Here is a 12,181-nt window from a genome sequence, read left to right as displayed (position 1 = left end):
TTCTGAGAAACTCTCAGATTGACTTCCAGAGTGGTTGTACAAGTTTGCACACCACCAGCAATGGTACAATGTCCCCCTTTCCCCACATCCTTGCCAGCATGTGCTCTCCTTTAGTTTCTGATCTTAGCCATTCTGATTGGTGTAAGGTAGAATCTCAGGGTCATTTTGAATTGCGTTTCCCTGATGACTAAGGACTTTGAACATTTCTGTATATGCTTCTCAGGCATTTCAGATTCCTCTGCTGAGAATTCTGTTTACTTATCTTCCCCATTTTTAATTGGGTTATTTGTTTTTTTGGAGTTTAACTTTTTGAATTCTTTATATATTTTGGATGTTATCCCTCTGTTTGTTGTAGGGTTACCAGTGAAGATCTTTATTCAGCCTATAGGCTGCTGTTTTGTTCTGTTCACAGTGTCCTTTGCCTTACAGAAGCTCTTCAGTTTTAAGAAGTCCCATTTGTCAATTGCTAATCTTAGGGCCTGAATTATTGGTATTCTCTTCAGAAAATTGTCCCCTGCTCCAATGTGTTAAAGGTTCTTTTCCATTTTCTCTTCTATTAGGTTAATTGTATCCTATTACAGTTTTATGTTGATGCCTTTGATCCACTTGGACATGAGTTTTGTACAGGGCGATAAATATGGATCTATTTGCATTCTTCTACATGTATACATCCAGTTGGACCAGTACCATTTATTGAAGATGCTTTCTTTTTTCCATTCCATGGTTTTGTAACCATGTCAAAATTCAAGTGTCCATAGCTACGTGGGTTTATTTCTGGGCCTTTGATTCAATTCCACTGATTAACATGTCTATTTCTTTACTAACATCATGAAGGTTTTTCTTTTTTGGTGCCAATTTAAATAGTTTTATTATTCCATGTTACTTGTTTTGGGTCCCTGTGGAACAATGCTATACCCTTTACTTAGACTGACTTAATTGACCTCTTCAGTGGTGGGGCCTGAAGAAGTACCACAAGACGGAGGAGCTTCTCCACCAGGGAAGCCACCAGGCATTCCTCCAGGCATGCCACCAGCACTCTGGTACAGCTTGGTGATGATAGGGTTGCGGACTTTCTCCAGTTCTTTCTGCTGATGCTCACATTCTTCCTTCTCCACAGCCTGGTTCTTATCCAGCCAGCTGATGATTTCATTGCACGTGTCAAGAATCTTCTGTTTGTCTTCATCATTGTTCTTGCCTTGAAGTTTCTCATCCTCAACAGTTGCTTTCATGTTGAAAGCATAAGACTCCAGCGAGTTCTTAGAGGAAACCTTATCTCTGTCTTCTCACGCTCAGCTTTGTACTTCTCAGCTTCTTGGCCCATGCACTCAATATCCTCCTTACTCAAGCGGACCTTGTCATTGGTGATGGTGATCCCATTCTCCTTTCCTGTGCTCTTATCTACAGCAGAAACACTGAGGATGGCATTGGCATCAATGTCAAAAGTAACCTCAATCTGAGGAACCCCACGGGGTGCTGGAGGTATGCCTGTGAGCTCAAACTTCCCAAGCAGGTTGTTGTCCTTGGCCATGGCCCTTTCACTTCATACACATGGATGAGTACACCTGGCTGGTTGTCAGAGTAGGTGGTGAAAGTCTGGGTCTGCTTGGTGGGAATGGAAGTATTGCGCTTGATGAGGACAGTCATGACTCCACCCAAGGGAAAGAGGAGTGACATCCAAGAGCAGCAAATCCTGAACTTTCTCAGACTTGCCTCCAGATAGAATGGCTGCTTGGACAGCTGTACCATAGTCAATAGCTTCATCGGGGTTAATGCTCTTATTCAGTTCTTTTCCATTGAAGAAGTCTTGCAGAAATTTCTGGATCTTGGGGATTCTGGTAGAACCACTCACCAGGACAATATCATGGATCTGTGACTTGTCCAGTTTGGCATCTCGAAGGGCCTTCTCTACAGGTCCAGTGTGCCACGGAACAGGTCCGCATTTAACTCCTCAAATCGAGCACGGGTAATGGAGGTGTAGAAGTCAATTCCCTCATAGAGAGAATCAATCTCAATACTGGCCTGTGTGCTGGAGGAGAGGGTGCGCTTGGCCCGCTCACAGGCAGTGTGGAGACGCCTGACAGCTCTCTTGTTCTCACTGATGTTCTTGTGCTTTCGCTTAAACTCAGCAATGAAATGGTTGACCATTTGGTTGTCAAAGTCTTCTCCACCCAAGTGGGTGTCTCCAGCTGTTGATTTGACTTCAAAAATTCCTTCCTCGATAGTGAGGATTGACACATCAAAAGTGCCGCCTCCCAAGTCAAAAACCAGCACATTCCTTTCAGCTTGGACCTTCTTATCAAAGCCAGAGGCAATAGCAGCAGCAGTTGGCTCATTGATAATTAGAAGTACATTGAGGCCAGCAATAGTTCCAGCATCTTTTGTTGCCTGCTGCTAAGAGTCATTGAAGTAAGCTGGCACTGTGACCACGGCATTGGTAACAGTCTTTCCAAGGTAAGCTTCTGCAATTTCCTTCATCTTTGTCAGAACCATTGAGGACACTTCCTCAAGGTAGAAACTTTTTGTCTCCCCTTTGTATTCGACTTGAACCTCGGGCCTGCCTGTGTCATTCACCACCATGAAGGGCCAGTGCTTCATGTCAGATTGAACAACAGCATCATCGAACCTACGTCCGATCAGACGTTTGGCATCAAAAACTGTGTTGGTGGGGTTCATTGCAACCTGATTCTTGGCCGCATCCCCAGTTAATCGTTCTGTGTCGGTGAAAGCAGCATAGCTCAGCTTGGTGTGGTTACCCTGGTGATTGGCCATTATTCCCACCTTTCCATGCTGGAAGACACCATTGTAGGAGTAGGTGATGCCAAGATCAATGCCAACTGCAGGTCCCTTAGACATGGTTGCTTGCGTGTAGGCCCAACTGTGCTGACAAGGCGACCACACAGAGACCCTGAGAACTGGCTCCGTGTTCAATGAGCCATCATGAAGTTTTTTATCACTATTGCTCGCAATCTGGGATGGTGATTCCTCCAGAAGTTCTTTTATTGTTCAGGATTGTTTTGGCTATCCTGGGTTTTTCTTTTTTTTTTTTTTATCTTTATTAACTTGAGTATTTCTTATTTACATTTCGATTGTTATTCCCCTTCCCGGTTTCTGGGCCAACATCCCCCTAGTCTCTCCCCCTCCCCTTCTATATGGGCTTCCCCTCCCCATCCTACCCCTATTACCACCCTCCCCCCAACAATCACGTTCACTGGGGGTTCAGTCTTGCAGGACCAAGGGCTTCCCCTTCCACTGGTGCTCTTACTAGGCTATTCATTGCTGCTACCTATGAGGTTGGAGCCCAGGGTCAGTCCATGTATAGTCTTTAGGTAAGTGGCTTAGTCCCTGGAAACTGGTTGGTTGGCATTGTTGTTCATATGGGGTCTCAAGCCCCTTCAATCTCTTTCAGTTCTTTCTCTGATTCCATCAACAGGGGTCCCGTTCTCAGTCCAGTGGTTTGCTGCTGGCATTCGCCTATGTATTTGTTGTATTCTGGCTGTGTCTCTCAGGAGAGATCTACATCCGGTTCCTGTCGGCCTGCACTTTTTGCTTCATCCATCTTATCTAGTTTGGTGGTTGTATATGTATGGGCCACATGTGGGACAGGCTCTGAATTGATGTTGCTTCTGCCTCTGTTCTAAACTTTGCCTCCCTATTCCCTGTCAAGGGTATTCTTGTTCCCCTTTTAAAGAAGGAGTGAAGCATTCACATTTTGGTCATCTTTCTTGAGTTTTATGCGTTCTGTGCATTAGGGTAATTCAAGCATTTGGGCTAATAGCCACTTATCAATGAGTGCATACCATGTGTGTTTTTCTGTGATTGGGTTTCCTCACTCAAGATGATATTTTCCACTTCCATCCATTTGCCTAGGAATTTCATAAAGTCATTGTTTTTGATAGCTGAGTAATAATCCATTGTGTAGATGTACCACATTTTCTGTATCCATTCCTCTGTTGAAGGGCATCTGCGTTCTTTCCAGCTTCTGGCTATTATAAATAAGGCTGCTATGAACATAGTGGAGCACGTGTCTCTTTTATATGTTGGAGCATTTTTGGGTATATGCCCTAGAGTGGTATAGCTGGGTCCTCAGGTAGTTCAATGTCCAATTTTCTGAGGAACCTCCAGACTGATTTCCAGAATGGTTTTACCAGTCTACAATCCCACCAACAATGGAGGAGTGTTCCTCTTCACATCTTCGCCAGCATTTGCTGTCACCTGAGTTTTTTATCTTAGCCATTCTCACTGGTGTGAGGTGAAATCTCAGGGTTGTTTTGCTTTGCATTTCCCTTATGACTAAAGATGTTGAACATTTCTTTAGGTGTTTCTCAGCCATTCGGCATTCCTCAGCTGTGAATTCTTTGTTTAGCTCTGAACCCTATATTTTAATAGTGTTATTTGTTTCCCTGCGGTCTAACTTCTTGAGTTCTTTGTATATTTTGGATATAAGGCCTCTATCAGTTGCAGGATTGGTAAAGATCTTTTCCCAATCTGTTGGTTGCCGTTTTGTCCTAACAATAGTGTCCTTTGCCTTACAGAAGCTTTGCAGTTTTATGTGATCCCATTTATCCATTCTTGATCTTAGAGCATAAGTCATTGATGTTTTGTTCAAGAAATTTTCTCTAGTGCCCATGTGTTCGAGATTCTTCCCTAATTTTTCATTTTTTGATATAAAGTTAAAATTACTCTTTCGAGGTCTGTAAAAATTATGTTAGAATTTTCATTGGAATTGCATTAAATCTGTAAACTGCTTTTGGTAACATGGCTATTTTCACTATATTAATCCTACTGATCCATGAGCAGAGAATATCTTTCCATCTTCTGATATCTTCTTCAGTTTCTTCGTTTGGGGATTGAATTTCTTGTCCTATAGATCTTTTGCTTGCTTGGTTAGAGTGACAACCATACATTTTACATTATTTGTGGAAATTGTTAAGTGTTGTTTCACTAATTTCTTCCTCTGCCATTTATTATTTGTATAGAGAAAGGCTAGTGATTGCTTTGAGTTAATTTTATATCCAGCCACTTTGCTGAAGTTGTTTATCAGCAGTAGGAATTCTATGGTAGAATTTTAGATATTGTTTACATATTTTAACATATCATCCACAAATAGTAATACTCTGACTTCTTACTTTCTAGTTCGTATTCTCTTCATCTCCATTTTTTGTTTTATTGCTCTTGCTAGAACTTCGAGTACTAATTAAATAAATAGGGAGAGAGTGGGGCAGTCTTGTTCCTGATTTTAATGAAATTGCCTTAAGTTTCTCTCCATTTAATTTGATGTTGGCTATTGTTTGTCATATATTGCTTTTATTATGTGTAGGTGTGTGCCTTGAATCCCTGATCTCTCCAAAACTTTTTACATTACGGATATTTCAGCATCTATTGGGATGATCATGTGATCTTTGTTTTCCAGTTTGTTTATGTAGAATATTATGTTGATGGATACTTTGAACCATTCTGACCTATAGGAGGAAGCCTTCTTGATTGTGGTGAAGGATGTTTTTGATGTGTTCTTGGATTTAGTTTGCAAGGATTTTATTGACTACTTTTACATTGATGCTCTTTTGCTTGTTTGAAATTATAAATGTATGTGTGTGTGTGTGTGTTAAATCCATTTAGTTCATAACTTCTGTCAATTTCACTGTGACTCTGTTTAGTTTCTGTTTTGATGACCTTCCTCTTGGCTAGAGTCTGGTTTTGAAGTTCCTCCCTCACTATTGTGTGGGTTTCTGGGTCAGGACACTGAGAATGGAGAGTAGGCCTGTGAGATTGAAGAAGAAACACATACTCAGGTCATTCGTGCTAAAAGAATCCAGGCTTTTACTGAGATCTCCTTATATACAAGAGGCAAAAGCAGTGGAAAAGTACTAGAGCAGGTGGAAAAATCCCCAACAAGGAATACAGGAAAAAAATCTGTGTTTTGGAAAGTCCCAGCCCCAAATCAGGGGCCGAGAGTAGCTGCCAATGGTGTAAACAACTTCTTGCCATAGCAGGCTGAAAGGCTCATTGAGGGAGAAGGGAAACACTCCAAGGTAGGGCCCAACAAAGTGTTTTTTAACTCTAGTAAATTTTTCACCCTGAAAGTGTGTGCCCTGGTATTATGGGTACAGATGTTCAAAATTGAGACATCTTGATTGTGGCTTTTTATGTTGATGAGTGTGAAGTGTCATTTCTCATCTCCTTTGATTACTTTTGGTTGAAAGTCTATTTCATGAAATATTAGAATGGACACTCCAGCTTATTTCTTGGGGACATTTGCTTGGAAAACTTTTTCTAGACCTTTACTCTCAGGTACCACTATCTTTGTTGCTGAGGTGTGTTTCTTCTATGCAGCAGAATAGTGTATGGTATTTACATATACAATCTATTAGCCCTTATCTTTTTATTGGAGAATTGGGCCTACTGATGTTGAGAGATATTAATGGCCAATGATGGTTAGTTCCTGTTGTTTTGATGTTGTATGTGTTACTGTGTGTATGTGATTCTCTTTTTTAGGTTTTTGTGTGGGATGATTAATTTCTTGTGTTTTATTGGGGGGTATAGTTTGTGTAGGAGTTTTCCTTCTAGTATCTTCTGGAGAGTTAGATTAGTAGACAGTTTTTGTCAACCATTTGTTTTACTTTCTTGTACAGGTTTTTGTCAGAAAGCTTAACCATACAGACCATTGGTTTTGAAGTAAAAAAAATGTTTATTCAACACTTTAATCTCTTTGTCATTCTAGTCATGATAGAAGTCAATAGGTTTTTAATGATCTGTAGCCCTAGATTTGACTTTGCAATATTATGTCATGTTTGGACTTGGGCTTTAATTTCTTATCACTTTTTCTCACAGCCACCGTCCCTAGTTTATTTATAACAGGTTCAATCATTTTCTCATCTTTCAACTGAAGCTTTTCATGAATTACTTGTATATCTCGACTGGAATCTATACTTCCTTCAGCATGTGTGATATCATCGTCTTCAAAGGCATGTTTTAGATGAAAAAATCCCATCATAATCACTGCTGTGAGATCAAAAGGTATTCCCCAAGCCCCACCCATTATGGGCCTCTTTCATATGGCCAGCAATATCCACTACATTTAAGAAGGAGGAATTTTGCTTCCTGGTTTGTGATATTAGCAAAGGAACTCAAACCTCTCATCTGACACAGGAAATCTACTCTCAATAGGATTAACAAGGCAGAATAGGAAGTTTTCTCCTTGAGCCTAACTATTGGTTAATACACTGAAGAAGGTAGACTAACCAAGATTTCACATACTAACAATATCAATTTTCTGTGAGGTTCCAAGTCTTCCCACAATTGCAGGTGGTTTAATTCCATGTCCTCCCTTTTTGGGAGAATTGTGCATGGGGTCCTAGACTGCATAGACCAGTGTTGCTGCTGGCTACTGGAGGTGAGGAGGAAGGCAGAAAGAGTGCCAGCCTGAACCTCTGCTGAGCTGTACCTATTTTATTTTTAAAGAACTTTGTTTCAAGTGCCAAGAAATATGGAGATAATGGTAATGAGCTAGCTATCGTTATGCATGAAGCTTTCAATTATATTACTAAAAATACTAGCAAACTATTTATTTTCAGTTTTAAAGAAAATGTTTAAAGCAAGTGTGTGTGTGCACATATATATATATATATATATATATATATATATATATATATATAACTCTTGCATCTGAGAAGCACTTTTCCTCTGGATGATACTGCTCCAAAGCAAATTGTTATCATCTTTGCAGTCCTTAATAGCATTAGGGCCTAATGGTGTTAAAGATGAAGAGTTTTGAGAGTTTGTAGCCTCAGGTTGTTAGAAATGATGAAGGCTATATATACCAGGGTTTTAATATTTAGAAAAAAAAGTGGTGTTAAGGAAAAACGAGCAAAGGATTTTTTGGTATTTGAAAACAACTAGTTCCTTATCAATTATTAATTAACGTAAGAAAACAACTATGATGGCACAGGCCAGATACTTGTACATAGGCTATAAATATAGATGAATAATTCATTTTTCTATTAATTTTGAATTTATAGGACAACTGGTAAGACTCTCCCTTTTTACCCTTTCTCATAGGTTATGCCTGGGACATGTGTGGAAGGAAAGTTTTTGTAAGAAAAATAAAATTCATACCCACATATTTATCATAATTAAGTTGTGTCTCATTTGTAGATCTTTATGAGGTTTTGAAGTAATTACTAGTATTTAGTTTCAAAATTTTTAATTATTCAGTGCTTGTGATTCCAGGCCCTGAACATAGGACATGGGCACACTAGCCTAGCACTACCCCATCTCAGCTGCATCTACAGCTTCATGCCATTCATTTCTCTGGCGTAATCTTAACTGTGGATGTGTCTGTCTTAGACGGCTAGTCATTAGAAAGGTTTTGGCAAATATTTTCCTCACTGTATTTGTGTTGTCAAGTTCTTTTTAAAAAAATTCTTCTTTCATATAATATATCATGATCATAGTTTCTCCTCCCTCCACTCATTTCAGCACCCAACCCCCACATTCTTTTTTCCCCAGATCCCTCTTTCTCTGTTTTCCTTCAGAAAAGAGCGGGCTTTCCAGAAATATCCACCAAATACAGCATAACAAGACACAATATCACCAGGTACAACCCCTTGTATCAATACTGGTCATGGCAACTTAGGAAGAGGGAAAGGGTCCCAAGAACAGGCAAGAGTCAGAGACACTGTCCACTCCCATTGTTAGGAGTCCCATAAAACCTCCAGACTACACAATGGTATCATATCATAGATCCATGTGTGGTTCTATGAACCCTATTTAGTTGATTCCATGGCTGTTTTCTCCTGATATCTGCAAGCTCTCTGACTCATACAATCTTTTCTCCCCTTCTTCTACAGGGTTCCCTGAGCTCCTAATTTTTCACTATGTGTCTCTGAATCTTCTGTCATCATCTGCTAGAGGAAGCCTCTCTGATAATGGCTGGAATGGGCACTGATTTTTGAGTATAGCAGAATATCATTAGGAATAATGATATTATTCTGGAAAATAGAAGACAGGAGTACTGTAAGAAGCATTTGTTTTCCAGACAGCCCATTTGCTCTGTTTGTTTTCTTAATCTGGGCTAGCCAGCCTCCTGTTGTCAGGCTCTTAATTTAATGTTTTTCTCTGACATCTCTTAGTTAAAATTCAAACGTGTTTTGCTATAACTCTCAACTTTCCACCTAAGTCAGACAACAAACCTGATGATCAAAAGTTGACATTCATTCAAGGGCACACTTTACTGATGCTTCTAAGATAAATAGCCAAACTTGAGAATCTGGGAGGATCCCATTCTGATGAAAAGGTTATTCATGTAATACATTTATTGAAAAGTTGCTTTAATCAAATACGATGACGAGGTCAAGAGATTTGGTGCTGACTCTCATTTGCTGGGTGTATACTTGTGTTGATAATAGAAATGAATCCATTATCCTGCCTGAGGCAAATCCCATCACCTGTGAAGAACTGCCTAACAATAAAAATTTTTCCTTACTATAGCTTAGTGTTCAAGTATGTCATTTTGTCATAAAAACAGATGTGACAAAATTGGCTCAAAAATGGCAAGATTTAGCCAGAATATATTCCAGAAAACAACATTGTTGGTCTCATATTCATGTTCATGCTGTAGAGGGAAGAGCATTCTTCCATCAATGAAAATCATACATACAGTAAATCAGGAAAACACTATGTGGGGCTGTTGAAGTTTTGCTTTCCTTGCTCCGAAGTACAAATCGGTATCTGGAAACCAAATGCTTCTTACAGTACTCAAGTCTTCTGTCTCTGAGGAAAAGAATGCTCAATTGCTGGACAGATGTCACTTTTAGAGACAATACTAATTATGGAAAATGTTATTCTGAGATAAATAGTAGAGTATAAATAGTAATTAAATCCTTTCGCGAAAGAATCACAAACATAATGGTGAAATCAAGTTTAATTGCTTTATATGTATATATTCTTCTAAGAGGGGTTACACCTTTCAAAAAATTCAAGAACTTTCCTTTTTTCTCAGTATGGGTAATTCCCCTCTGTTCAAAAATTTAAATGTAGTTAAGATATAATAAATGATAACTTTTTCTCTAGTGAAAGTCTGTTAATGTTTCCTTTATTGAAAAATCTAGAGATGATATTTTAAGAAGTGCTTAGTTAAGGTTAATTATACCTTAATTTTGATTTCTTATCACCTATGACCCTTCAGGAAAATTCAAGCAGATATATCATATGGAGTCAGAAAAAAGCTTTCCAATTTAGATGAGATGTTTTACTCCATCAAAAGAACACAGATAAGGAAGATGTATCCCATAAAATTAGAGAATCTGAGAATATGTGATAGTATCAGACGTCCATTCTTGGTGGAGTTCATTTCTTTTAATTGAAAATAGGTTCTTTTATCATACAATCCCAATGACATTTTCCCCTTTCTTCATTCCTCACCCTCACTGCTAACTCCACTCTCTTTCAGACCCACTTCTCTCTGTTTTCCCTTCAAAAAGTGACAACACAGGAACACAACAAAATAAAATACTATAAGACAAAGTAAAAGCCCCCATATTGAGGATGGATACAGCAATCCAATAGGAGGAAAGGGGTCCCAAGAGCAAGCAACAAAGTAAAAAACATATTGGTTTCCACTTCTAGGATTCTCACAAAAACACAGAGATAACAACCGTAACCTATATGCCGAGGATCTGGTGAGGACCCATGTAGGCCTCCTGCATAAGTTTCAGTCTCTGTGAACCTATATGAGTCTTGCTTAGCTGATTCAGTGAACCATCTTCTCCTGGTGTCCCCCATCCCTTGTGACCCATGAAATCCTTCTTCTCTCTGTTTCCGAGGTGTTACCTGAGGTCTGAGGGGAAGGACTCAATGGAGACCTCTGATTTAGACTCTCTCCATATATATAGTGCCTGGCTGTGCGTTTCTGAACTTGCTCCCAATAGCTACTGACAGAATCCTCTCTGATAACAACTGGACAGGAGGGCAGATCTATGAGTATAGCAGAATATTTTTAGGAATCATTTTATTAAATTTTTAGAGTAATTTTGTTTGATTCTACCCTAGGTCTCTGGGCTATCTAATTTCTGGTTTCTGCTCTTCCCGGCAGTATAGGGAATGGGTTCATTGTCTTGGCATGGGTCTTGAGTTAAGCCAGACAGCTCATTGGACTCTCACATGAGTTCTGTGCTTCCATTACCCCAGCACATCTTTCAGGCAGGACAGATTATAATTATAGGTTTTATGACTGTGTTGGTGTGTAGGTTTCTTTTTTCAGTAGCCTGTAGAGTACCTTCCTGTACAGAGATTAGAATGCAGGATGAAGTCTCCATGCATGCACCAGCTCTCTTTCAATGAGCTGTGTGGATGTTGTTCTCAGGATTGCGACCCTTCTGTCAGTTTTCTGCCTAGTATCAGTCTAGGATGTTTGGAGATCACCATGGGACCCCTTTAGCCAACAATTTGGCCAAATGCAACCCTGTCCCACCACTGGAAGACTTGCCTGGTTATAAATGTTCAGTCTCTGCATCTGCCAATACTAAGAGTCCTCACCAGGGTCATCCTCATAGATTCCAGATAGTTTCCACCTCACAACAAATGTTCACCAATTGCAGCTGGCTCTCCCACAGTCTCTTGCTCCATTCTTTTCCCCCACCTGATCTCCCGTGTTCTTAAGTAAACCTGGCTAGTTCATCCATAAACTCTACCCCATTTCCCCTTCCAGGGAGGTCCATAGTTACCTTTTAGAGCCTTCTTTTTTACCTATCCTCTTTGCATCTGTGTATTGTAGCTTGATTACCATTTAGTTGGGTCTGGGTTACCTCACCCAGGCTAATTTTTTCTAGTAACATACCTTTCCTTGCAGATTTCATGTCATTTTTTAAAAAAAAAATCTGAATAATATTCCACGGTGTAACTGTATCATTATTTCTTCATCCATTATTCTAGGTTATTTCCCGTTTTGAGATTCTGTGATTAGTGACAAGATGAACATAGTTAAACAATTGTCCTTGTGGTAAGAGGGAGAGCCCTTTGGGTCAATGTCTAAGAATGGTGTAGCTGGGTCTTCAGGAAGATCAATTCTCAATTTCTTGAGGAACAGCCATATTTATTCCCATAGAAGCTGGATAAGAGTGCACTCCCACCAGCAACGGAGACAAGTTTACTTTGCTCCACATTCTCAACAGCATCAGCTGCCACC

At 39.7% G+C, this 12,181-nt stretch overlaps 2 pseudogenes; both read right to left on the bottom strand.

Moving 5' to 3' along the window:
* Positions 1–932: 932 nt before the first annotated feature.
* On the bottom strand, positions 933–2,853 carry Hspa8-ps27 (heat shock protein family A (Hsp70) member 8, pseudogene 27; annotated as a pseudogene).
* Positions 2,854–6,578: 3,725 nt separating this feature from the next.
* On the bottom strand, positions 6,579–7,345 carry Ola1-ps1 (Obg-like ATPase 1, pseudogene 1; annotated as a pseudogene).
* Positions 7,346–12,181: the final 4,836 nt, after the last annotated feature.

This window comes from Rattus norvegicus, chromosome 5, assembly GCF_036323735.1.
Source record: "Rattus norvegicus strain BN/NHsdMcwi chromosome 5, GRCr8, whole genome shotgun sequence".
Lineage (NCBI taxonomy): Eukaryota > Metazoa > Chordata > Mammalia > Rodentia > Muridae > Rattus > Rattus norvegicus.
This window is presented reverse-complemented; position numbering and strand designations above follow the sequence as displayed.